We start from the raw sequence: 26,674 nt of genomic DNA, 5'->3' as shown, positions 1-26,674 counted from the left end.
AGACATCTTAGCCCATCTTTGTCTTTTTATAATGGTTAGCAGTCTATTTGCAGGAATGTCGAATTCCGCTGCAGCATATTTTTCCTTATGTCCTTTTCATCTTCGCGAATCAAATGTAAATTTTCACTTACTATACACGTCTTAAAGACTGTGATACTCGCTTCTTCACCATGGCTTTGATTTTATAGTTGTCAGTACTGGACCGAACTAATCTAAAAAAAAAAATATTGTTAGTGATTTCCTGACATCATTCCCACCTTACTAAATCCGTTGCATGTGCTGTAATAGCCAACATTACCCTACTAAGTTTGAAAATTGTACAGGAAAACTTACTTAGACAAAAGCAACACCTTTTATGATCTGCTGTGTTTTTCGTATAGGAGAACTTCAAAATTGTCCACAAACCGCATTTCTGCTTTTCAGATTGACGATTTTATTCTTTTAAGAAAACGAAGTTAATTTTCAATGCAATCGCTCAAAAACAGGAGACTGTTGACAACTTAAAGTACTTTTCCAGCCCTCTGCAATGTGGGTCCCATTGTGTCTACTGCAATGTAACTGTATTGGAAGAAAATCTGTTTCCTGGAGAAAAGAAATTAAGTTCTGTCCTCATCTTACAGCATATGAACAATTACATTGTTTATTTCATTGAAGGAAAAATAGTAATTATTCATTCGTTGATAGTGTTCTGCCCAAGATCAGGTCTTCCACTGCAAACCCAGCGTCCTCCAATCTTTCCTATTTTCTGCCTTTCTCTTAGTCTCAGCATATGATCCTTATATCTTAATGTTGTCTATCATCTGATATCTTCTTCTGCCCCAACTTTTCTCCTGTTCACTATTCCTTCGAGCGCATTCTTCAGAAGGCAGTTTATTCTCAGCCAGTGATCCAACCAATTCCTTTTCCTCTTCCTGATCAGTTTCAGCATCATTCTTTCTTCACCCTCTCTTTTCAACACAGCTTCATTTCTTATTCCGTCTATCCACTTCACACGTTCCATTCTTCTCCACGCCCACATTTCAAATAATTCTATTTGCTTCTCTCCACTTCGTCGTAATGTCTATGTTTCTGCCCCATACAATGCCACACTCCACAAAAAACACTTCACTTGTCTCTTTATTAATTCTTTTCCCAGAGGTCCAGAGAAGATGCTCTTTTTCTGTTGAAAGTTTCCTTGACCATTGCTATTCTTTTTATAACGTCCTTTAAATTAATTGTTTTACGGTACATCATTTAACATTTCATCCGAATTACGAATTAAAGAAAAATTCTGCATTTCTGGGGCATGAAATTTCCTTGCATATGTCAAAAAATTCGAGTAATAGAACTTAGAGCTCTAGAAAAAATATTACACACAAATTATGTGCTGTATAGCAGGGAAACTACCTCGAGATTTTGAAAATTCTAGATATGGAATTTCGAATGTACCTAATCTGAGTTAGCAAAATTTGTGCATAAGAAGTAAAAATAAATAATTATTTATATTATTATTAACAGATCGAAAACCAAGCACTTGTAAAGAAATCAGAGGGTAGAAAATTTTGTACAACAGGTAAAATAAATTGTATCTCACTTGCCTGTAATTGATACGTTGAATGTCAATTCAAGAGTAATGAGAAATTAATATTAAAACGAAATGGCACACTCATTATTGACACAATCCCATTATCACCATAATTGTATGTAAGGTAAGGAAAACTTTAAGTAAGAACTGCAATCCTTTCTAGGGTGACATAAAAATAAAATTTATTCTACTTTCATTACCAACATTTTGGTACAGAAACAGGATAGTCTGTCTCATCTTGGATTGAATAATAATAATAATAGCTCTACACATATTTTTAGTGGGTTATTTTACGACGCTTTATCAACATCTAAGGTTATTTAGCGTCTGAATGAGATAAAGATGATAATGCCAGTGGAATGAGTCCGGGGTCCAACACCGAAAGTTACCCAGCATTTGCTCATACAGGGTTGAGGGAAAACCCCGGAAAAAACCTCAACCAGGAACTTGTCCCGACCGAGAATCGAACCCGGGCCACCTGGTTTCGCAGCCAGACGCGCTAGCCGTTACTCCACAGGTGTGGACTCTACACATATTAAAGAAGAGTTTAGGCAATATTTTTTTTTGAAAAGAAAAAAATATATATATATATATTTTTTTTTTCATATTTCACCATCCTCTCCCCCTTAACATCCCGCTCTCCTGAGGATTTTTCGGTGCCTGGTAATGGAGTAGCTTTGCTTTGTTTGATCTTCTTGTCCAGTGCACAGTAAACGATTTCCCAATATATCGTTCATTAAATAAACTATAAAAACTAACGCAATTCACATTATAAAGTAACTAGATGCCGTGAAACGTTTAAAACTGATATGACAAAGTGTAGTTGCATTCTTCGTTACAAATATTTTAGCAGACTCTAAACTTCTACTGTAGAAGTTTGCCACATGTCATAACATATGAAAGGTTCAACATTTTCCCCAGGAGCAAAAAGAGGCAATGCTGGATGAACTGAATATGAAAATAACATAACAGCAGCAGTTATTTCAGTTTTAGTAACAATAACAACAAAAGCACTTTGATTTGGAATGCTAATTTACCGACTCAACGTATTTTAACGACTTGAGAGTGATGATGAATATTATCACATATATAAATCTATCTTAATGAGCTATCTCATTAGTAGAACGTTTCTGTACCAAAGCAACTGCCACAGCCGGTCATAACAAGATGATCAGAGCGTGATTTCTCCACTGTTTGCTATTCTGAAACACACTTCATATCGGCTTTATAAACATTCTAACAAGACATTAAAAAAATTACAGTTTTATATTAATCACTAGAGACCTGAATTTTTAGCATCTATTTCCATCAAAATTAGCATCGATTTTTTTTCTCAAAACTAGCATCTATTTTTTTTCCAAAAGAGACTTTGTGAATTCTACTTTTCATTTCTCAAAATATAACATTGTGAACAGTTCAGCTTTTTCATCCTCCAAATTACACTGTCTGCCTGAAATAACAGCACCATACTGTGATAAAACAATTTCACTGTCAACATTGTTTGTTGGTGTCCACAATACATGCAAACAATATTCTGAAAATGTTTTGTTCTCCAACGCGGCAATTGCAGAATTTGCAAAACATTGTCTTCGCTTCTGAAGCATAGAGTCTATGAATGGAATACATGAGCAGTTACAGTTGTTCGCGCCATTTTACGAAGAAGCACATGTCTAAAAATTCAACCAACTCTGTCAATATAAGTAGAATAACTATCCAATTCTGCTGCGATCTCAAAAGCAAATAGCCGAGTAAACTGACGCGACGCATTTCAGCCAAGTCCATATCGAATTCATTCATTCATAGTGTTCTGCCCAAGGGCAGGTCTTTCACTGCAAACCCAGCATTTTCCAATATTTCCTATTTTCTGCCTTCCTCTTTGACTCCTCATATGATCCATATATCTTAACGTCGTCTATCCTGATATCTTCTTCTGTCCCGAAATCTTCTCCCGTTCACCATTCCTTCCAGTGCATCCTTCAGAAGGCAATTTCTTCACAACCAGTGACCCAGCCAATTCCTTTTCCTTTTTCTGATCAGTTTCAGCATCATTCTTTCTTCACCCACTCTTTCCAACACAGCTTCGTTTCTTATTCTGTGGGTCCATTTCACACGCTCCATTCTTCTCCATATCCACATTTCAAATGCTTCTAGTCGCTTCTATTTACTTCGTCGTAATGTCCATGTTTCTGCCCCATACAATGCTACACTCCACACAAAGCACATCACTAGTCTCTTCCTTAGTTCTTCTCCAGAGGTCCGCAGAAGATGCTCCTTTTTCTATTAAAAGCTGCTTTTGCCATTGCTATTCTCCTTTTGACTTCTTGGCAGCACCTCGTCTTACTGCTTATAGTACACCACAAGTATCTGAAGCTGCCCATTTGTTCTACTGCCTCATATAGAATTCGCAAGTTTACCTTCTTTACTTTTCTTCCTATGCCATGGTCTTCGTCTTGTTTGCTTTTATCTTCATTCCATACTGCTCACAGCTGTCATTTAGCTCTAGTAGCAAATCCCAAAGTATCATCTCTTCTTCTGCTAACAACGCCATATCATTAGCAAATCTTATACACTTTATTCTATTCCTTCTACTGTCACGCCTCCCATTTTCTGAAAACAGTTCTTCATTAAATCCTCCAAGTAGATGTTGAACAGGGTATGTGATAAGGGCATCCTTGTCATACTCCTCTTCCTATTTTACTTCCTTCTGACAATTCTGAATACAGAACTTAATAATCGATATTACGATATGGACAGTGTATCAATCATCTGACATTCATTATCAATATATGAAATTTATCGAATTGAGCGGACAATAATTGACATCGAGATAATAGACCGACATGTTTTGAATATTTAAAAAGGATCTGTAATTTTTGTATATATACATAATGTGAGATGGGCAGGGCATGTAGCATATAGGATACATCCAAAAATGCATACAGAGTGTTAGTTGGGAGGCCGGAGGGATGAAGACCTTTGTGGAGACCGAGACGTAGATGGGAGGATAATATTAAAATGAATTTGAGAGAGGTGGGATATGATAGAAGTTGGATTAATTTTGCACAGGATAGGGACCGATGGCGAGCTTATGTGAGGGCGACAATGAACCTGCGGGTAGGCGTAAGTATATACATAATGTGGGTTTCGCTTGAAAAATAGTATTTTACTGACAAAATCTCTATTAAATAACTTTTTTTTCGTGATTTCGCAATTTGATAGGGAATTCTCATTTTTTGCACTTTCAATTCAGCTAGAAAATCATGCTAAACCATCATATAGATGAAGAAAAATACTTTCTATTCCACACTTAAAAAATTTGCGGATTTTGCAAATGCGAAATTTTCAGTAATCACTCACTAAAAACATACATTTGCCATAAATTTTGTGGAACTGAACAATTTTCCGTAAAAGTAGATCTGTCTGTTGTAAGGAGTATTCTTTTAATCAGTAGGCTACCAAATTGTAGACATGGAAATTGTAGCACTTAGGTACGTTTTTCTTTTTTTTTAATTCTTCGATGAGCTCATCGATCATATCGCAATTTCACTATGTTCTTCTGAAATTCTGCAGGAATTCATCGGTGCTAACGGGTACCGTTTTTAAATCCATCGAAGCTCATCAGACTCAGCGAATTTAAGTGTGATAAATCCTAAGCATTTCAGCTGTCTGTGATTACTTGTTCCGTTTAGGTATAACTTACCGTTTAGCAGCCGACCGCAGATAATAGAGGCGTATTAATAGTTTGATATAGAATACACAATGAATTCAAAAGTTATTGATACTGCATTATATTATCGTCAAAGCGTTGAACTACAGTATTCATCGAAATCAGAATAGGCTTTTCTAAAAAGTGATAATAAAAATAAAAAAAATCAGAGTAACGTTAAAATATTTGTATCACATTACAATGATGAAACTTCAAACATCACTTAATTGAACTTCTTGTTTTTTATGCCAAGAAAAGGGTTGGGTAAAGATTAATTTTTGGGCCACAAATGGGAAAAACACTAGGGGACGGGGATTCGATACGGTGCTGTGGATTGAACTTAGGCGTAGCTCAGTGTTTAGAGTCTTAGTACGTAGAACCAAGGACCCGGGTTAGATCCCGGCGTCCGAGCGAATTTTTCTCCTCTAATAATAACCATTAATAAATAAAAAGGTAGGGGCCAAGGAAAATTCCCGAGGCTATCAGTATGTTGCTCCGTGCATCTCATCTATTACAATATTGTTTCAATTTTGAAAAACTTCTTCCGGAATTTTTTTTTCCTCTGTTCGTCTTTCCTCTATACCTTTCAAATGCATGTCAGATACAAAGTTACACTACGCAAGAATCAAATTCTCTTGCTTCAGAAAAGTGTAAAAACCGAAATCTACAATACATGGACATGATCAATGCGAAGCCAGAAGCATAACAAAGTACGAAAGAAAAATAAGCATGACCAGTGAAATTACATTTTATGAAAGACTGGTAGATAAACAAAATGAGATAAAAGGAGAAATATGATATTCGACAAGAATTAGAAAAAAAAACAACTACTAACATATCACATCGATAAATACGGACGCTGTTGGCAAAAACACGTTCTTCGCATGCACAAAACACGTCTATCTCGTCAGCTTCTGAATAACCGATCATTGGGTAGAACATGTGTTGAAAGACCATCAAAACTCTGGCAGGAGACTATAACTGACATCGGCGTGGTCTAGGGGAAGCGAGACGAACGGGATACTTCTGTGCTCGTCCTTGGCTTCGAATCCCGCTTAGGATTACAACCTTTTCTTTTTATTTTCCCAGCTGTAAGACGCAAGTCATATAATCCCACGGAAATCCCACTGAGAATTCTAGAGACTCAGCTCACACAACTTCCACAGACGCTAGATTACCGTGTAGTTGATGTATCGTAATTAATTAATTAATAGAATTGAAAAGCAGCACTGTCGTCATGTGGACGTGAGGTCAGCAGCCGTCTGTAGGCCTTGGTCTTTCATGGGGTATCGCACCACGGATTATAGTCCGCGTCATCGTTTTTGGCGTGTGAAATAAGTAATGGGAACGTTAAGTGCTAGTGTTTTACATTTGCCGCAGTCAGTCTGACCACTGTGTTTGGAAAATGGCTGGTGTGACGTGTATAGGAAGTGGTACAATTCTCAGATGCACTAGCAACATGCTCACAAACTGGGCACTATATATCTAGGACACACGCCAAAAACGCTGGTGCCAGCTACTTACTGTAAATGACAGAGAGAGAGAGAGCGAGCGAGACGTGATAATGATGATGCTGATGGTGCTGATGATGATAGAATTGTACGGGATGATATATCAATAGAGCTCTGATATTTGGGCAGTTATAATGCTTAAAATAGGAAGGCAAAAAAGGCAATTAAAACCTGGAAAAGGCACTATAAATTTAAAAAATGGCAAAATATGAACGCAAATTAAAAAAACACAGTTAAGTTTTAGAGAAATACGTAGTAAAGTAGGTGTATGAAAGAAGCCCAGCTCTTAACAGGCCCATCCCTTCTTGTGCTAAAAGTATATGCGATATCTACTAGACGACAACAATAATTGGGTCCTCTACTAGTGCGCATTTAACAGTGCTAATATCACATGTATGCTGTAACTGGTTTGCCGCCATTGCATGCTGCTGTATTTGAGTTGTTTGGTTAATTATGGAAAGTGCAGTTTTTACGTATTTCTGCAGCCATTTGTAACTAATATTTCAGATATTGTAATTTTTCGAAAGTTATTTTATTCCTTTTGAAGATAATATAATTAGATTTAAGATATAATTGGTGGCGAGGGACTAGTGAGCAAGAGACTGAAGAGAAACTCTAGGTCTCTAATAAGGCCCGGGTGGGCCTTCTTTGGTGCATGAAGTGTCAGAACGATTACACTTTCAAGATTTGGTGAACTATTTTCATCTGCTTGTCTCAGAGCAATGACTCCAGGGTAAGTTTATTGCAAGGTTTCGGGGAACAAGAATTTTTTCTTTCAAGTTATTTCTGAATCTGCGACCTACTGAAGGAAACTCAGTTTCAAATGCAGATGTACCAGACCTGTCATCCAACGAAGAGGCAATAGTTGATAGTCCTGATAATGTCACTGATCTAACATCAACAGTCATTAACAATGAAGAATCTCCAAACAACCCTGTGATCAACAACGATAAAGACAGTGCTGTGCCTGATTTAGGGCCTATGCTTTCAATAAGGCCCACATGACAACTAATTTTTAAATAATTACCACGGTCAAAATCTTAAAAACATGCATTTAGAACTTTTTTTCGAATAGAGTACTAACTCAACTGTAAACACAGAAAATAACGATTTCCCATATTTAACCATCAAAAACATATATGGCCTCAAACTTTAGGTGGGCCTTGTTTGATAAACCTACCTTATAATATTATTTTACCAACTAATCTATATTAAATTCATGCAATAAAACTCGCTACTGACTGCACATTACCACAAGACATGTCTTTAGAATTTCTGGTGTCAAACTCTGCCTACTATCGCACCGAACTATTTTCCCCACAGAAAGGAAAATAGTTCTACAAAAACTTTCGTAACTGGAGAATGTTTGAAACAGTCATGTTCCTATCTACCACAACTGTAGGTTTTTAAGTTATTTGATTTAACATTTCCCATGTGGAGCAGTTAAATTTAGGTTTAAAAATTATTGCGATTTTCACTTCCGATTTTCATCAATCAAAAGTGAAATTCAGCACCTTTCGTTGCTCTTGTACGCGATTTAAGTGCAGAGAGGATCAGATGTACTGCAAGCAGTATCTTCCAGCCAGGGTTGCCAAAAAACCGTTTTATAAAAAAAAAACATTTATTTGTTTTAAACTGTTTTATACTGTTTTAAAAAGTTTCTTGAAATAGTGCGTTTTGAAAATGTTCTTATTGTCGTCGTCGTTAACTAATGCTGAGTTCTTGGCAATAAGCTGTCCAATATTCTTCACACACAGTGGGTTTAGAGGAAAAGACTAGACTTAGGATTCTGATTCATTTTTTTTTTCTGAAGACTACACAATGGACAAAGTGGTGAAGAATAAATTCGAATTCTGTTCAAGCGTTTTGACAAACAGTCATGTGCTGTGAGTTATCCAAAGAATACAACTGTACTTTTCCTTACATACTCAGAAATTATGTTTTGTATATTGAGACTCTCCCATCTTTTATTATTTGAAATTTCGTGGAAATGGTACATCTGGATATTCTAAGTTTATTAATCTTTCAAGGGGAGTACACCATTGGCCTGTAACAATTTAGTGAAATTCACGTTTATACCTCAGGCACTATAAAAGCTAATTTAAGAGAACTTTTGGTGCTTAATATACTGTACATACATTATAATTTATAATACACTACTCAGAATATTAAAATAGCTAATAATTACCTGTAAAAATAATATAACAATTCCACAACTTTTTACAATCCTAAAGCATTTACATAATAAAATATACAATCAATTAAATATCTGCATGATTCTTTTACTGCAATGTTTTAAAGATGTACATCAACAGCACAGTCTAGGATCTTTTACCTATTTCTTCAGCTGGCGATGCACGGAGGGGGCTGGTCTAGGGACGAGTGGAGATAGCTTCCTCGAAACCTGAGTACGCAGAGAACCTTATTGTAGTCAGCTGGTGTGGATTTGGGAATGAGCCTAGCTTGAGAGTTAGCGCAGTAGGTTGTAAAATGTCGCAGTGCTGGGTCATAGTACCCCATTCCGAAAATTCAATTCCATTCCACAAGTGTAACTACATACTCATGAAAAGGGACCACTTGGCGCGTATTGAGTTAATGGTGTTTTAGTATTCCTTGATATGTATTTGAAGTAGTAAGAATGGAAGAATCCGGTTCCAAAACATTTTAAAGGTTTAAAAATGACAATAACTTTCGTTATGTAAAGAAAAGTCAATTTTACAGTACAGCCTTTAAAAGATCTGTTATGTTTGAACGCAAATTACTACTAATCTACTGAAAAGTTACGCTGGTCACAATTTTTTCATGTTTACTGACAGTTTTGCTACACAGATAACTAAATATACAGTAAATATTTGAAATAATAAGTTTTTCCACTTGAAGACCTCTGTCCAAAGTACTGGTATAGTGTACCAATCATAACTCAATCAGTAATCTACACATGCCACTTCTGAAGGCTATATTTTGGTACTTCATATGCCTCTTACATTGTGATATTCTTTAAAGTAAATTACAAATATTTCTTCTCCATGTCCTGTGTAATTCTGCCGGTTTATGCAGTATGTTTTGCATTAATTTTCATGCTGACATTCGTATTTTGTTATCTACAAATATTTATTTTCCATTTTCCCATACCTAAAGCAATTATGAAAGTTTATGTAATAAGTATAGCGTTCATTTGTTTTAGGATCTTTGCCCCTTATTTCGCGAATCTTTATCCCAATAGCTGGGGCAAAGATCCCAATTGTTGCATCTAATTTGAAGTTGCTATAAATATGAATAATGTCAACAGAGGAACAAAAATAATGAAAATTGCGGATCTTTACCCTCTGTTACTCTAAATCTGAATATGACTATTCCTTTAGTGATTTGAAAATAAATTCAGATGTGAAACTGTATTCTGTCATGATGCGCATGTTGTATAAATAAATCACAAAAATTCTAACACAATAATATAGGCCCTACTTCTATTTGAACTTCCAAACTTAACAATACTCTACTGCACAGACTAATGGATACAATAAAAATGCCTTGGATTCTCAGAGAAGCATAGAATTACGAATATAAGTTGGAAGATAGAACCTCATAACATCATCTTGTGTTTATGTTGTCTACATCCTTAAACACTATAGCACGCAGCAGACCCATAATTTTATTGCTTAGTTAGAAGCAGATAAGACACATGAATCGTTAAACACATCCAAGTGGTCCTTTTTTTTACAGACGATATGAGCGTCATCCAGGTGACGTAGGACTTTATTATTTAAACAGTTTATTGTTTAGAATGTGATCATAGCAAAAGCATCTTCTTTTTCATATGCACGCACACATATTTCATTATCATTTCACACCAGATTTTGGTTAAAATATATAAAATATATTTTCTTTCATTAAGATACTGTAAATTCAGAGACGTATCGCACCCAAATACTCACAATTTTTTTGAACAATTAACAGATAATGGGATATCAATATTAAGTTTTTATGAGCGTTTAGGCCCTAATATGTGGGAACGTAGCATACCGACAAAGCCTGTTTTTTTTTTTTTACCTTGGGGATTTAGTGAAGTGAATTTTTAATGGCAGGCAGAGTAACTATCTCATGCCCCCATGTTTTAGATTGCTACCAGTGCACTTCATTAGAACCAGGTACCCAGCTTCGAAGCCGTTAGCCCTGTGAACTTACAATATATTTATGTTCCCCTATTATCATAATTCAGGGTTTGTATCTAAGAAATTAGCAAGTTCTTTGTGATAGTAGAAGAGAAAGTGTGGGGGAAGGGAAGTGGTCCGTGGCCCATTTCTGTTAGGGCTCATCCCGACATTTGTCTTATTGCTCAAGGGAAACCACGGAAAACCTAGAGCAGGATGAGATGTCGTGCTGACGACAAGCCAATTGGCTATAGTGTGGTCGGAATATGTTCAGGTGGGAGGTTTTGATTTAATCATTATTCAATATACAAATACATTTAAGGTCCATAAAAAAGTGTGAACAATTAGAACAATGCATTTATGCTGCCAATAACGTGATGACCCTGAAACAGAGAAATAACATTATTAGTGCATTAATAGCCTTGTCTGTGTGTAGAGTCAAGTGGTTATTTAGTGTTCAAGTTGGTATTTGTCTTGTACGTTGTCGTTCCAAGCTAGAGGGTGGAGTACGCTCTTAGGTCTTTTATGTTTGTCTAATGCATGGTTGTAATTTCCTAGTGAAGAAATTAGTGGGTTTGTGCTGCTGTACGACTTGGTGTACGTGCAGAAGGCTTGATTTGAAATAAATTCTTGAATTGTCGGAATTTCTAGTTCTTCATGAATCAATCTAACAGGGGTTACTCTAGGAAGTCCTGTGATGAATCTTAAAATTTTGTTTTGGAAAACTTGTAACTTTTTACGGACTGTAATAGGTGCATGTCCCCAAGCAGGACAAGCATATAGTATTAATTAATTAATGTTTTATACAAAGTTAAAGCTGTGTGTATGTTTAGATGTCTGGTTTTATTTAATATTGGATAAAGCTCCACCAATCTAGCATTGGCAAGTCTGAGTTTTTGTAGTACGTGTTCGGAGAAATTAGCCGTCTGTCCAGGGTTACTCCGAGATATTTTACTGAAGTTTTCCACTCGATTTGTGATCCATTTATGGCTAATTTTGTGTGATTTATGCCCGGTCTATTGAATTTATTTCTCCTGCTAAATAATATGGCTTGTGTTTTTGATATATTTAATTTAATTCTCCATCTGAGGAGCCATGGTTCAATGTCACGTAGGTGACCTTGTAGCCTATTAATGGCAACATTTGGCTTCCACGATGCAGTGAGAAATGCCGAATCGTTCGCGTATAGCGCTAGAATGCTATTGTTGAAATTTTGATGAAAAGGTAGGTCATTAATATAAATTTGGAAAAGTATCGGTGCCAGAATGCTGCCCTGAGGCACTCCAGCGTTAATACCTCGCGACGTGGAGTGCACGTCGTTCAGTTTAACCTAGAACGTTCTGCCCCGAATATAATTGTCCAACAGCTTAACTAGGCGGCAATTTAAATTGTTGTTAATTAATTTATGTATCAAGCCCGCATGTCAAACTCTGTCAAAGGTTTGTGTGTAATCTAGGAATATAGCCGCTACTGTTCGATTTAAATTAAATGCAGTGGTAATGAATTCCGTTGTGAGCAGCAATTGCTGTGGGCACGAGTGACCTGAACGGAATCCAAACTGTTCGTTTCGGATTAGATCATTGTTTCCGATCTCGGATTTCAATCTTTTTGTATGATCTTTTCCGCAACTTTGCCTAGAACATTTAGTAGACTAATGGGTCGATAATTACGTGGATCAGATTTATTCTTTCCTGGCTTAGGAATTTGAATAATATGCGAGTGTTTCCAAATTTTAGGAAACAAAGCCTGGTTTCGTGTGGACGGCTAGGGATGCATCCGCTTGCGCAAAGCTCTCTGGGACGTTCTGTATTAAAAGGGACATTGAAAGTGAACTGGAATGTGTTGGTGGTATATAATTTGCGAAGTGAAGTATAAAGAAGCGGGAAAAGCGAGGAAGAAACTATTACCATCACAGGTGATCTAATACAAATATCTTTACAGGCAACACCAGATTTCGAACAAGAATTCGTCGATTATGCCAGAGGAACATCATCATCATCATTATAATCGTTATCATCGTCATTACTAGACCACGTAATTTTATGCACTGAAAAACATGAAAATATATTAAACCGTGCAGTAAAAACTGTTTTAGTTGTAAATATATGCAGTAGAAATGCATTCTAGAGGTTTAATAATAGGATATAAATGAAAATAGTTTAAAATAATTATTATTAAGAAGCCATATTGCACAGAAGACAATTCTCCCATGAGTAGAAAAACATTTGTCTCCAGAAACCCATTTATTCAATTAATATTTTCTTCTATTTTTTTCGTTCCGCATGTCGGCGTTTAAACTTCGCTTGATTGTGCAGTAAACTTGTTGAAGTGAAAATTTACACTCCACGAGACTTCATTATCGCAGGTGTTTATATAGTCTACATTCAGTTTTGTTTCTACGAAATCAGAGCGCACCAGCAGCATTGTCTTCGCAGCAGTTTCATGATCTCAACAACACGTGTCTTCATTGTCGCAGGTGTCTAAATACATTCATTTTTGGTTCTACGAAATCAGAGTAAAAGGTGGTAAAAGTCTGACTGACATCTAGGCGACGCGTATTTTAGCCCTGGCTTCTGGAAAAGTACATTTACACGGCTAGTATGTACAAAGAGCAGCAGCCAGCCTCATTTTAAAGTTAAAAAAATGGCTCAACTTAAACATTAGGGACAAGTATTCATTGTCACAGCGATTTCATGTCCTCAGCAGCAATTAAATAATTTTATTTCTGATAATTTTTATATTTCTTGGAAATTATTCTCATTTTTATCAGGGAGAAATTTTGAAATTAGATAATAAATCGGTTAAAACAAGGAAAGATGTTAATATGTGCGCTTAAATATGCAAATAAAAATATATATGCCTTTAAAAAGAAAAACTCTCGAAATATAGGCCTACATTCATGCAAAATAAAGTTGGCTTCATTCGAATGTAAAAAACATGATCGACAAATATTCATTTTTAATTTTTCCATATGCCAAATGAATAAAAACATTCAATTGCATGAAATTCCGCGGTCTAGTCATTACTTTTTCAATTTGTCAAATCAGTAAGAACATGCAATTGCATGAAGTTCCGCGTTCTAGTCATTAACTTTTCAATTTGTCAAATCAATAAAAACATGCAATTGCATGAAGTTCCGCGGTCTAGTCATTACTTTTTCAATTTGTCAAATGAATAAAAACATGTAATTGCCTGAACTTCCGCGGTCTAGTCATTACTTTTTCAATTTGTCAAATGAATAAAAACATGCAATTGCATGAAGTTCCGCGGTCTAGTCATTACTTTTTCAATTTGTCAAATGAATAAAAACATTCAATTGCATGAAGTTCCGCGGTCTAGTCGTTACTTTTTCAATTTGTCAAATGAATAAAAACATTCAATTGCATGAAGTTCCGCGGTCTAGTCATTACTTTTCCAATTTGTCAAATCAGTAAGAACATGCAATTGCATGAAGTTCCGCGTTCTAGTCATTAACTTTTCAATTTGTCAAATGAATAAAAACATGCAATTGCATGAAGTTCCGCGGTCTAGTCATTACTTTTTCAATTTGTCAAACCAATAAAAACATGTAATTGCCTGAACTTCCGCGGTCTAGTCATTACTTTTTCAATTTGTCAAATGAATAAAAACATGCAATTGCATGAAGTTCCGCGGTCTAGTCATTACTTTTTCAATTTGTCAAATGAATAAAAACATTCAATTGCATGAAGTTCCGCGGTCTAGTCATTACTTTTTCAATTTGTCAAATCAGTAAGAACATGCAATTGCATGAAGTTGCGCGTTCTAGTCATTAATTTTTCAATTTGTCAAATCAATAAAAACATGCAATTGCATGAAGTTCCGCGGTCTAGTCATTACTTTTTCAATTAGTCAAATCAATAAAACATGTAATTGCCTGAACTTCCGCGGTCTAGTCATTACTTTTTCAATTTGTCAAATGAATAAAAACATGCAATTGCATGAAGTTCCGCGGTCTAGTCATTACTTTTTCAATTTGTCAAATCAATAAAAACATGTAATTGCCTGAACGTCCGCGGTCTAATCATTACTTTTTCAATTTGTTAAATCAATAGAAACATGTAATTTCATGAAGTTCCGCGGTCTAGTCATTATTATAACATTTTTAAAACGAGCTATATGACCTGGTCATGTGATCTGATTGGCGAATGATCACGATGTATGATAAAGAATACAAACAGAATTATATATATATATATATATATATATATATATATATATATATATATATTCGTAGTTCTTGTTCAAGGGAAAATCTCTATTTTTCCCTGGCGAATGTAAGCGAAATGTGCTATGTTTGTAGCTGTAGGCCTGTACGTTATCACTTGAGCCACATTGGGAGATGCAAGAAAACGAATGATTTTATCGTGTTGTTATCCACTTTTTCACTTTATTACAGGCCTGGTCCTTTAAATATTATACTGCACTGTCTTTTTGTGCTGGAGATGAATTTAAGGCATTATACAAGCTTATCCAGTATCTTGTCCAGACTTAAACACAGAGGGTTTCGTAACTACAGCAAAGTTATTCACAAATATCAGTTCCTAAATATAATAAAGTGCGATAATGCTGGCTAAATATAGTTCAGAACGATAATGCATGTTCATTGGCACTGCACATTAATAGACGGAGTATTAAATTTGTATGACGTATGTCCCTCGTTATTTATGACATAGAAGTAAATAGGTGGGGAATTGTTTACCACTGACTGCCAAGTAATAAGTTGGGATAAAATATAACTACATTGTAGTTTTTCTGGTAACCTGTGAAATATAAGAAAACATTTTAAAATAACGATTGTGATCCTGGATATGGAGATACTAAAAATTCCCAGCATTCTGAACCCGTCCGAAATTTAAGAATAGCGTAACACCAACTGTGAGCTTATTTCCAAAATGACGTAAATAAGAAATTAATAATTTTTCATTTTTTTCTTCCATAAAATAGTTTATAGTATTTCTCATCTTATATACTCTTTTTGCTGGTTGAGTGGAAGAGAAGGCCTTACGGCCTTAACTCTGCCAGCTAAAATAAATCATCATTATTATTATTATTATTATTATTATTATTATTATTATTATTACAGCAAAAGTTTTAATCTCATCACGTCTTACATCCCATATTATGGTATTTGAAAACTGCGTTTATTTGCAAAGTGACGTAACTCTAATGTATATTTATTTCCAATGCGTCTTATATCCGTTTTGACTGATCCGCTGGCTCTCTGTATGTCACGCGATATGATACAGAAATATGGTTGCTTACAGTTCCCATTTTTGGAAATGCTGGCACTATACATGTTCCTGGCAGGGATTGGCATCTACAAATGGAAAACCTCAGCTAGCAACATATTAAATTTAAACTCGTTTTTAATATCTCGGAATTGAAATCTATTGACATAAGTGCAAACAAAGTGTTCTGCAAATGCTCATATTCAGGGATGTCAGGATGTTTTCACACACTGTTGAAGAGGGGTAAAAATGATCGTTTCTCAAGCCCCGACAAGAACAGTTCTGTGTTGATTGGGTAAAGGGAGATAAGTCATAAAAATGAGTTTGGAGATAAATGAAAATAAAACTTGGAACCCTTACTGCAAATAATTTTCTACACAAATAGAACACATCAACTTAGTATTCTTTTGATTTTTGCACACTCACTTGTATAATTTAACTTGTGTGTTCATCTGGGCTAAAAAATTCCATCTGCACAAGAATACGTGTCAGAGGAAAAACAATTTGTTTGTATGCATCTGAAGTCTGACTAGAGTAGGCCTAATATCTAGCTAGTCGGCGATGTATGCAATGGAGGGGGAAATGAACTGGCCACTCTACCCCATTATCTCCTGGCCTAGTTGCCTCATAAGTAGTGCCTTCTTGGCATCACTTGTGTGGGTCAGACCTGTCTTCGGACGTTGACTAAACAACATCCTCCTTTATCTGAACACCATAGAGTTATGCCACACAGTGAAACAGGAGAAGATGAAAGACAAAGATCTTCCAAATAAACTCGGCATAACTGAGAACCATCTTGTAATATCATTTCATCAACAAGAGATCTCTCTAGCTGGCAATATTGATAATGATAGTGACAATGATGGCGATGATTGAAGCCAATGTAATGTACTTCGTTTATAATCACTATTTGAAATGTAGGTTATACACTGTTGTGTTTGAACAATTTAAATGTTCATAAATGTCACTCAAAACCAGTATAAATAATTTCGTTCCAAAACATCGTAACTCTAGGTTACATGACGTAATTATCTCCATTTCCAATGACACGAGATTTTTAAAACACAGTGTCACGAAATCTATACAAGTAATGAATGAAACTACAGTACATTATATTCATAATAATAACTGAATTTAGTTATAAGAAAATAAAAAATCGTAATTTCAAGGATTTACGTCACTTTGGAAATAAGCTCTTCAGTATCCGCAGTAAAAAAAAAAACTTGAAAAGAGGGAGAAATTCTTTCCAGCTTCTCAACACGCGTTATAACATCTGTGACTGATTCATGTCGACCCTGTCACGTTCTTGCTAATGTACTAAAACAGTCCTCCAAAGTTTCCAATCTAAGATTGAGGAGATAAGCATAGCCATCACTGCGTAATTTACGCGGAGGAGAAAGCTTGAAAAGGGACCTAACTTATTTCAGCTTTTTAAATTACAACAAAGGAGGGTAGTCCATGTCATGTTTATACTATTGAGTTTGTTTTGTTGTTTTTTTTTTAACTTTCGTCTCGTCCAAAGTTACCCCCATTGCGATGTGAGATACTTCTTGCCTATATCGAATAAGAGCAAAAGTAGCCCACTGTATTTAAAATAGAAAACTGATATTAACTATTGTACAGGCTCTCTAAAGATGTAGAATGTATGACTACAAATCCCTGAAGCCAAGTAGAGATTTAAAATCATTATATACGGACAGAGTACATAGATATTGTCTTGTGTTTGTTATTTTCCTTAAACAGTGACCTTGCGTCATGTTGACCACAGAGTCAGATACTTCTATTTACGACTGCCTCAAGTTGGTGAAAAATTCTCATCAGGGTGAGGACGGGGCAAATGCCTAATCTTGGAAGTACATCATGAAGATAATCAGAAGGGAGATATCTGTCAGGGAAGATCAGTAAATGCGACTAAGTCTTTTACCTCTTCGCTGATAGTCACTTTTGCTGTCAAAACTTAAACCTGTTTATAGGTCTATACTCGTATAAAGCTTCAGAACTTGAGGTAAGTCAAAAGTCAGAAAACATTATTATTATTATTATTATTATTATTATTATTATTATTATTATTCAATGAACACGGATGATATGTGGGTGGATATTAAAGTGATGGTGAATCGAAAAGCAGAAATGTAAAGGTCCACCATAACTAAGAATTGTAAAATTGGTTGACGAATAAATATCATATCATATCATATCAGAAGATTCATTTTGTCTCTCTAGTGAGAAAATAAAAAGAAGCATAAATAAACGATAAAAAACACTGGAAAACCTAATAGTTCGTCCACCAGCCATCTGCTTCTCCCACTGTTGTAATCCGGCGAGGCATGGAATCGACGAGACTGCTGAAAATGGGTTCTCGATCTGTGGCGATGCCGTGTGGACTACCGCTTTGGGGAACTGGGCATGCACAGTGTGTTGTAAGAGAAACTTGTAGGCTACAATAAGGGAACTCCAAATTTTATTTCCGTATCTGTACATAACAGTGAGTGGGTTAACGGGATAGCTATATATTTGCTAAAATAACTTGAATTCTCCTCGAATAGGTGATGATCGATCAGTGTCATCGAAAGAAAAATAATAAGACTGGAGGAGGCAGACGTCATCTCTGGAAGACCAGGCAAGAACCACTAGCAGACACGTTAACAACATTGACATTGGTCAGTGTACTGTACATATTTAGAGTAAAGGTTGATAATATTGTGATGTGAGTAATATTGTGATAGTTATTTTTTAGAATTTATTACAATTTTACTGAGCGAGAGGAAGATCGGTTTTTTTTTGCGTCAACGTATTAAGTGAATGTTCGTGGACAAATTTCTGCACAAAACCGGTCCTTCTCTCGCTCATTAAAATTGTAATGAATTCTCAAAAAGAACTATCACAATATTACTCGTATCACAGTATTACCAACCTTTACCTTATATCTCTGCTTTCCATTTCGGTTTATCTGATTTTCTTTGATAGTTGCATTGTATAATAAGATGATTCCGGGTAGCTAATATAAATTGTTTAATTGCAGCAATACTGACTTACTGGCTTTTAAGGAACCCGGAGGTTCATTGCCGCCCTCACATAAGCCCGCCATTGGTCCCTATCCTGAGCAAGATTAATCCATTCTCTATCAACATATCCCACCTCCCTCAAATCCATTTTAATATTATCTTCCCATCTACGTCTCGGCCTCCCTAAAGGTCTTTTTTCCCTCCGGCCTCCTAACTAACACTCTATATGCATTTCTGGATTCGCCCATACGTGCTACATGCCCTGCCCATCTCAAACGTCTGGATTTAATGTTACTAATTATGTCAGGTGAAGAATACAATGCGTGCAGTTCTGTGTTGTGTAACTTTCTCCATTCTCCTGTAACTTCATTTCTCTTAGCCCCAAATATTTTCCTAAGCACCTTATTCTCAAACACCCTTAACCTATGTTCCTCTCTCACAGTGAGAGTCCAAGTTTCACAACCATAAAGAACAACCGGTAATATAACTGTTTTATAAATTCTAACTTTCAGATAATTGCAGCAATATGATTAATAAATATTTATTCTAGAATTTCACACCAGTTAAGTTAGGTTAGGTTAGGTTAAGTTACGGGGGGGGGAGTTTTAAAATAGTATGGAATTAGAACTCATTCCGACAAAGGGAAATGGTGCCGGATCCACTGTCAAGATAACAGGCGGATTTACTATATATTTCCGAAGTACGGGTGGTCTGGTCTTAGCGGCGGTTTGTTATTGCTCCACCAATATTGCACAGTTGTATTTCAATACATATGTTTGGATAATAAAATCTTTAAAATAATGTTTGAAAGCTTTCAAAGTGTTTATCGTCGCTGCGCCTCCAAAATCCAGTAGGCCTGAGTGTTTTTAATAACATTTTGCAGTAGAAAGGAAAAAGCATTGTCACTCATAAGTCCCTTGATTTTCAAGTCTTTCTATATTATTTCAAGCATTACATAATAAATGACGAAAATATACGGAAAGTAGCTTTGAATATCAAAGGAATTAAAAGTGACAATGCTTTTTTCTTTCTCCAGTAAAATATTTTTAAAAACATATAGCGGATTTTGGAGTCACAGCGACGATATAAAGTAAAATTTTGCATATGGCCTAATATTCATATCGTTTGCTAGCAAGGACAAGAAAGTAACTATTGGTGTTCTTTTCTTCCTACATCGAGCTTAGTAGCCTATCTCAGTTACCGTATTTAAAGTGACAGTGAAAATGGAAATAAGAGAACGTTATAAAATCGAATTGTTGGTGCAAAATTGTCATCAAATAGACAAGTTAAAAGGTGTTTTTATAACATGCGGAAAGTGAAATCTGATTTGAGACCTAGTGCACATCCGGAAATGAAGTTGAGACTTTTGAAAAAAAAAAAAAAAAAAAAAGGCACTAATTCCAGCAAAAATATTACAACGAATTGTGGAAAAGATGGGAACGTTATATAAAGAGTAGAGAGGATAGCGGAAAAGTTCTAAGCCGAGAACTCATACTTAAAAAAAATGGAACAGGTATTTATAGAAAAATTGGAGAACCTTTTCGACATCGCACTCTGCAGATGATTAAAATTGAAGATCAGCAGTTTCTCTTTAATAATCCGTGGCGCTACAGCCCGTGAAGGGCCCAGACCGACCAGTCGGCTTCTGGCCTCACGCCCACATGTCGAATAAGAGGTGAACGATCATCCAACCAGAATGGAGGTATCGTGTGGTTAGCACGATGATCCCCCCAGCCGTTATAGTTGGCATTTACAACCGGATTTCGCTACCTATCGTAGCTCCTCAAGTGCATCACGATGCTGCGTGGGAACCGGTCGCATACACTGGCCGAAATTTCATGAGAAAATTTCTTCCCCCATGAGGACTCGAACCAGCGCGCATTCCGTAACGCGAGTCCTAGGCAGAATGCCTTAGACCGCGACGCTACGGCGCGGGACAGTTTCTGTTTAATCAAAGAAAAAAAGGCCGACCGGGTTCAATGAGCGGAACCGATCAAATCATTCTCAAAAAGGAAATGAAAAGATCACTCCACGACTAAGTAGAGGAGTCTAAGCTACTTTGTTGTCGGACTGAAGAAGCTAAGCAAGGTTAACTTTAATTTAGTTATTTGCAAAATTAGTCAATTTTTAAATCAAAATTATTCTCCTGTTTAAAATATTTAAGAGATTCACCTTTAATATGAGTCTACAATAATAATAATAATAATAATAATAATAATAATAATAATAATAATAATAATAATAATAATAACAATAACAATAATTGTTCATTTGTTAAAATAATAGTTTATATTCCTAATTTTATTTCACTGAGCTTACCATTTAAAAAAAAATATAGGAGGAAATAAATTAAATGCATGTACTTTTTAATGAAAATATTGTACAGTGTGAACCCTAAGTAATGGCATCAATTTCAAGGGATTATGCTTTGAGATATTTGAAACAAAAAAGTTTAATACAATTTTGATGGTTATTGCTTGCTTTTTGAGATAAAAATTGTTTTATATGAAATATTTCATGGCTTGTTTTAGCAAAGTTATTGATTTAATTTCCAATATGTTAAGCCAATTTAAGAGAGCAGTGTGTTATGGTAATTAATGATTGAAGGAATTTTAGTTTTGCCCTTTAAATGTGCAGAAATTTGATCTAAACAAATGTAACTTTTCTTCCTGAAAAGGAATTTTAAAATGTTATAAATATGTCCTCCAATGTTTCTACTCACTTAGAGGACAAAACTAAAATTCTCTCAATCATGTATTATCATGATAGAATGCTCTCTTAAATGGACCGAACATATTGCGAAATAAATCAATAGCTTTTCCAAAACACGCTATGAAATACTTCACATAAAACAATTTTTATCTCGGGAAGGAAGCAAACTTTTTCGTTTGAAATATCCCAAAGAATAACCTCCTGAAATTAATGATATTACTTACGGTTCAGCCTGTACATATTTTGTTAAATTTCAGAATGTATCATTTTTTTTAATCATCATCTGATACAGCCAGCCAACTAGACGTACGTCCCGAACCAAGTAATGTGCCCGACTTCAATTTTAGAGCATTCTTGATGTGGCAGAAGAAAAAAATTGTAATTATGTAGGCCCTATGGTATTTAGCATCCGAAACAATAGCATTCGCTTTCTTTGATATCAGCATTCCAACAGGCTAGGAAGCTGACGGTAGAACCACTGAGTGCTACTGAAAAGTCTGAACGAAAGTCCTAAAAAAGTAGTCTTGCATCGAAAACATGTGCATACATTTCTTGACAGATGGCTTGAAACTTTAGTTTCTAAGGATATGAAGAAATTGTTCGAAAAAGTTTAATTTCAACATCATTCACTGAAAATAATCGTGGATTGGGGAAAGCAATGGCAGTGTAAATAAGGCTTGGAAAATGTGAAGAGACTGAAAATAATTAATGATGCTGCACAACGTGGAGTTAAACGGATGCAAGAATACAATCGCACATTGACTAAAAACGAAGACAAAATGTAGTTACTTCTTCAGATAGTTACAAAATATAGACGTCAATATCCAGACGTAAAGAAGATCTACGTAAAGCTAAAACAAATTTAACTTGCTCAAATTTCATTTCTATAAAATAAAAGGGAGTTATTCAGAAAAGACTTTCTGCTTTTAACTTCTCATTTTTCATCCTGTAATTTTGTATGAATGTGTGCGTAATACGTTCCTGCTCCCTCCAACGAAACTGGGCTGACTGAATGAGGAAGTATAAATGAAAAATTAAAAATAAACCATTAAATAATGGAGCGGTAAAAACGAGTTAATAGTACATTATGCAACCAGCCTATAATGGTAGTAATTAAGACGCGAGTATGTATGTTTATGAAACAAGCGCAAGCGAATTTCATAATTTTCATACGAGCGTCTTACCATTATAGGCAAGTTTCATACGACTTTTTATGCTCGACCATATTTCTAACTTGAAATTATTCATAAGTATTCATGTTATGGTTATGTAAATGAGAAGCGGAACTGACCTGAATTGTGAGATATGCGCAGACGCGAAAATATTGATTTTTTCCGAGGCACGCATGTCATTGACCTTGATATAATCTTGATAATAACATGAAAATTAGTCTTGATATAACCTGGAAATTGATTTAGAATTGAAAAACGAGATGACAAATTGAATTTATTTGAATATTATTTACAATTAACGCTAAATATTATAGTAACAGAACATAACCTTCTGCGACAGTATTGGATTTCCAGCCTCCGTGACTTTTCGCTAATTGTCTTTCGATTGCATATCCGAGAATAATCGATACTTGCGGTTTTATAATGGTACAATGGTGATTTCTCATTGGCTGAACAACTGAATTATACTGAATAGGTGTACTTTAATGAGGTGCATTAAAGGGCTACTACCAGGTGTATAATTACTACATTTCGGCATGGTCGAGCAAAAAAAAAATAATAATATTTTAGAGGGATTGCGGCACGTCTTGCTCTTGTCCCATTAACCCATTATTTTAAGGGAATTATTTCCTCACTATAATGAACGAATTTAGGAGGGGGTCCCGATAATTTTTTCGAACATTTATTTTTGTTCACATATACGTGAGGTCCAACCTAGCACACAATGGGGGATGCATCCTGGATCCGCCCATCACAAAACTAGTCAGCCTATATTGTGTAATTTTTTTTACAGATTTAATTGGAGGAAAGAAGAATTCAGAGACAAGATAATGGAACTGGTGACCTCACTTGGCTGGAGCAAGCAGACACCAACATTAAGTGTGAACTTCGGTCTCCGTAATCAAATGACCCTCATATCAAGACTTCTTATTGCGTAGCAGACTTTCTAGACCAGAATAGAAGCAAGCAAGGAACTTGGAAGTTGTTTTTTGTGTTCAATTGAGGAGGTCATGTCAAAACATGAAATTATAAGTAAAATAAACACAGAATAGTGATTCACGCCCACATTGCTATTGATATTCCGGAAGCATTCTGATCCATTTCCTTAGCCATCAGAAACGATTATCAATATTCATCTTGCTTGTTTACTTATTCCACTTGACACGCAACGATGTTAAGAGTATTCGAAGGACAAAGTTTCATTTTTAAAGAAAAGAGCCTCCGTTCTCGTTAGAAAAGCTTTCCGTTGAAATAAATTCCTATCCCCTAGGCATCTCTTATACCGAGACAAATTACAAGCAACTAGCAATATGCAACAGACAATATTTTTCTGACCTTCTCTCACACCGAAGCAACAATCAATCTAGTCAGTTCAAGTTTGCTGTTCTGTAGTAAAAGTCAAGATTGTCATCATCTTACTACGATGAGGTTCTCTTGCTCTGGTGGCTACTGGAAAGAAAAAGGAAAAGGCAAAGGTTCTAGATACAGAATTCATAAATTACAATACAAATGCATGTGTCGAAGAACTCAAAGCGCATCCTACAAAGTTAAAAAATTGCTGCTGAATGTGCCCAAATAATTTTCAAGTTTTTAAATTTGGTTGGATCAGAAATCACAAAAGGTACTCTCATACAAGCCACGAAGTAGAGTTCAATGCATTCTTTGACCTCTGCACTAGAATGAGATGGTATAGTCGGCACCACGTTCCGTCCTTTTACCCTCTGGAAAGATCAAGTACTCAGTTTTATAGGAGGTTGAGTGAAACTCGGGGCTGTTCTGGAACTCTTGTCACGAGAAAATTCCGTCACCGCCCGGGATCGAACCCCGGACCTTCCAGAGTCATTACAAGACAAAGCGAGACAAATTACAAGGGAGGTCCTCACCCTAACAGAGAAATTATTGGTTGCGCTCAAGTGATTATTGCTTATATTAATTTATTAATTTGCATTGTCCTTGTGATTACAAACTTGCAGAAAAGTGTTATGGACATAGTTTTTTGTATTGTGACTACCATCTTCATATGCACGCGCAGGAGTGTGCTGGATTGTGTTTGAATTAAACATAGTAATATACGTTACAAGAGCGGTATGTTGACGTTTTCATGTTCGAGGAAAAGATTTAAAAAGCGAAACGTAGTTGAGCTTTTTTAATTTCCGAGAACATGAAAACAAACATACCGCTCGTGTATCGTACGTTATTTTGTGCAAATATCGTTTATTACATACCTGAAAGACGAATTTCTAATTAGTTGCAATGAAATCTCCATCTTGGTTTCTGTTTAATGACGGCAACTTCGGAAAACCAAAATATCTTTCTTCAACATTGTTGCTATAAAATGTTTTCTGTGTTTACTATACTCCAACAGGCCGTGATACACGTCTGTCTTTTTTTCCCCAGTCTATAAATGCGAACTTAAAACAAACGGTAAGGTTATGTAATGATTTATTTTTCATTTTAATATTTTAACAATATTATTTATATAACATATTGCAGTAATAACATCGGCATCTGGAATCTTGTTGATTTTTTCACGGCTTCCATAATGTTACTTGTATCAGGAATGCAATAAGTTTCGTGGAGTAGTAGACTTTACTTAATTTTTGCAAATATTTAAAAACAATAATTAACATTGCAATTTGGGTGAAATTGCAGTGGTAAGTTTCCAATTTATAATTATTATTATGTTAAACGTCTCTAAAAATAGTATGTTAAAAGCCTAAAGCAATAAAATGAATGTCGCGCTTAAGCGGTAAGAAGAGGGAAATTGTTATGTGTGTTACGTTGGGAATACTGAATGTGGTATTTCACACTTAACCGCGTATTGGTTCTGTGCGGAAAACAAGCAAATACGCACGATCTCACACAAAAATAATTGGACATATCAGGACGAGGTAGAGTTGATACATGTGCATGCGGAGAATCGTCACACAAAATCAAATCAATTACGTCAATAGTATTGCCTTTTTTGATAGTCATTCATTCATTTTTGCTAGTTCTGGTAGTAAACTTTTTAAGGAATCAAGATCGGAATTGAGATTGGATGTGGCTTTATTGCGATGTAGAAGCTTTTCTGTAATTTAGATAATCAACAATACATTTATATCCTTCATTTCTCATGCTTTTCGAAGTTTTCTGTTTTCACAAGGCTAGTTGGTGCTTCATCTTCCTCTTTCCCACCTTGTCCAATGGCCCCGAACGCAGTTCTAGGATATCTCATAAATACATATCGATGGCTCAGAACGAGACTGTTACAACTAAAAAAATTCACTTTTTGAGTTAATACCATCATTTGAACACTTGAATTGAGAACTATGCTATGTGAAATTGTTACAACTCTAAACATTTCCTAGTGGGACATAACTGCACATATAACAGCTTTAAAGTTATGCTATTTAGTCTTTTTCTCAATTGGAAAGTGTTATATTTTGCGTTGTAACAGTTATTATTAAATAATAACTATAATAACTAAATAATAACAATGATTATATATACCAATATTCATTGTTGTGCCATGATTCTCTAATTTACCATCTACAATGGAAAACTTTAAATGGATGTACTGAAAAATCTCTATTTTTGAGTTGTAACAGTCTCGTTCTGAGCCATC

General features: G+C 35.5%; 1 long non-coding RNA gene across 1 annotated transcript in view; it reads left to right on the top strand.

Moving 5' to 3' along the window:
• Positions 1-24,126, top strand: part of LOC138707299 (uncharacterized) — a 51,089-nt gene extending 26,963 nt beyond the window's left edge. Inside the window, exon 2 of the long non-coding RNA XR_011334151.1 lies at positions 23,861-24,126. This is a non-coding gene — a long non-coding RNA (uncharacterized lncRNA). The remainder of the gene's footprint in view (positions 1-23,860) is intronic.
• Positions 24,127-26,674: the final 2,548 nt, after the last annotated feature.

This window comes from Periplaneta americana, chromosome 10 (assembly GCF_040183065.1).
Source record: "Periplaneta americana isolate PAMFEO1 chromosome 10, P.americana_PAMFEO1_priV1, whole genome shotgun sequence".
Classification (NCBI taxonomy): domain Eukaryota; kingdom Metazoa; phylum Arthropoda; class Insecta; order Blattodea; family Blattidae; genus Periplaneta; species Periplaneta americana.
This window is presented reverse-complemented; position numbering and strand designations above follow the sequence as displayed.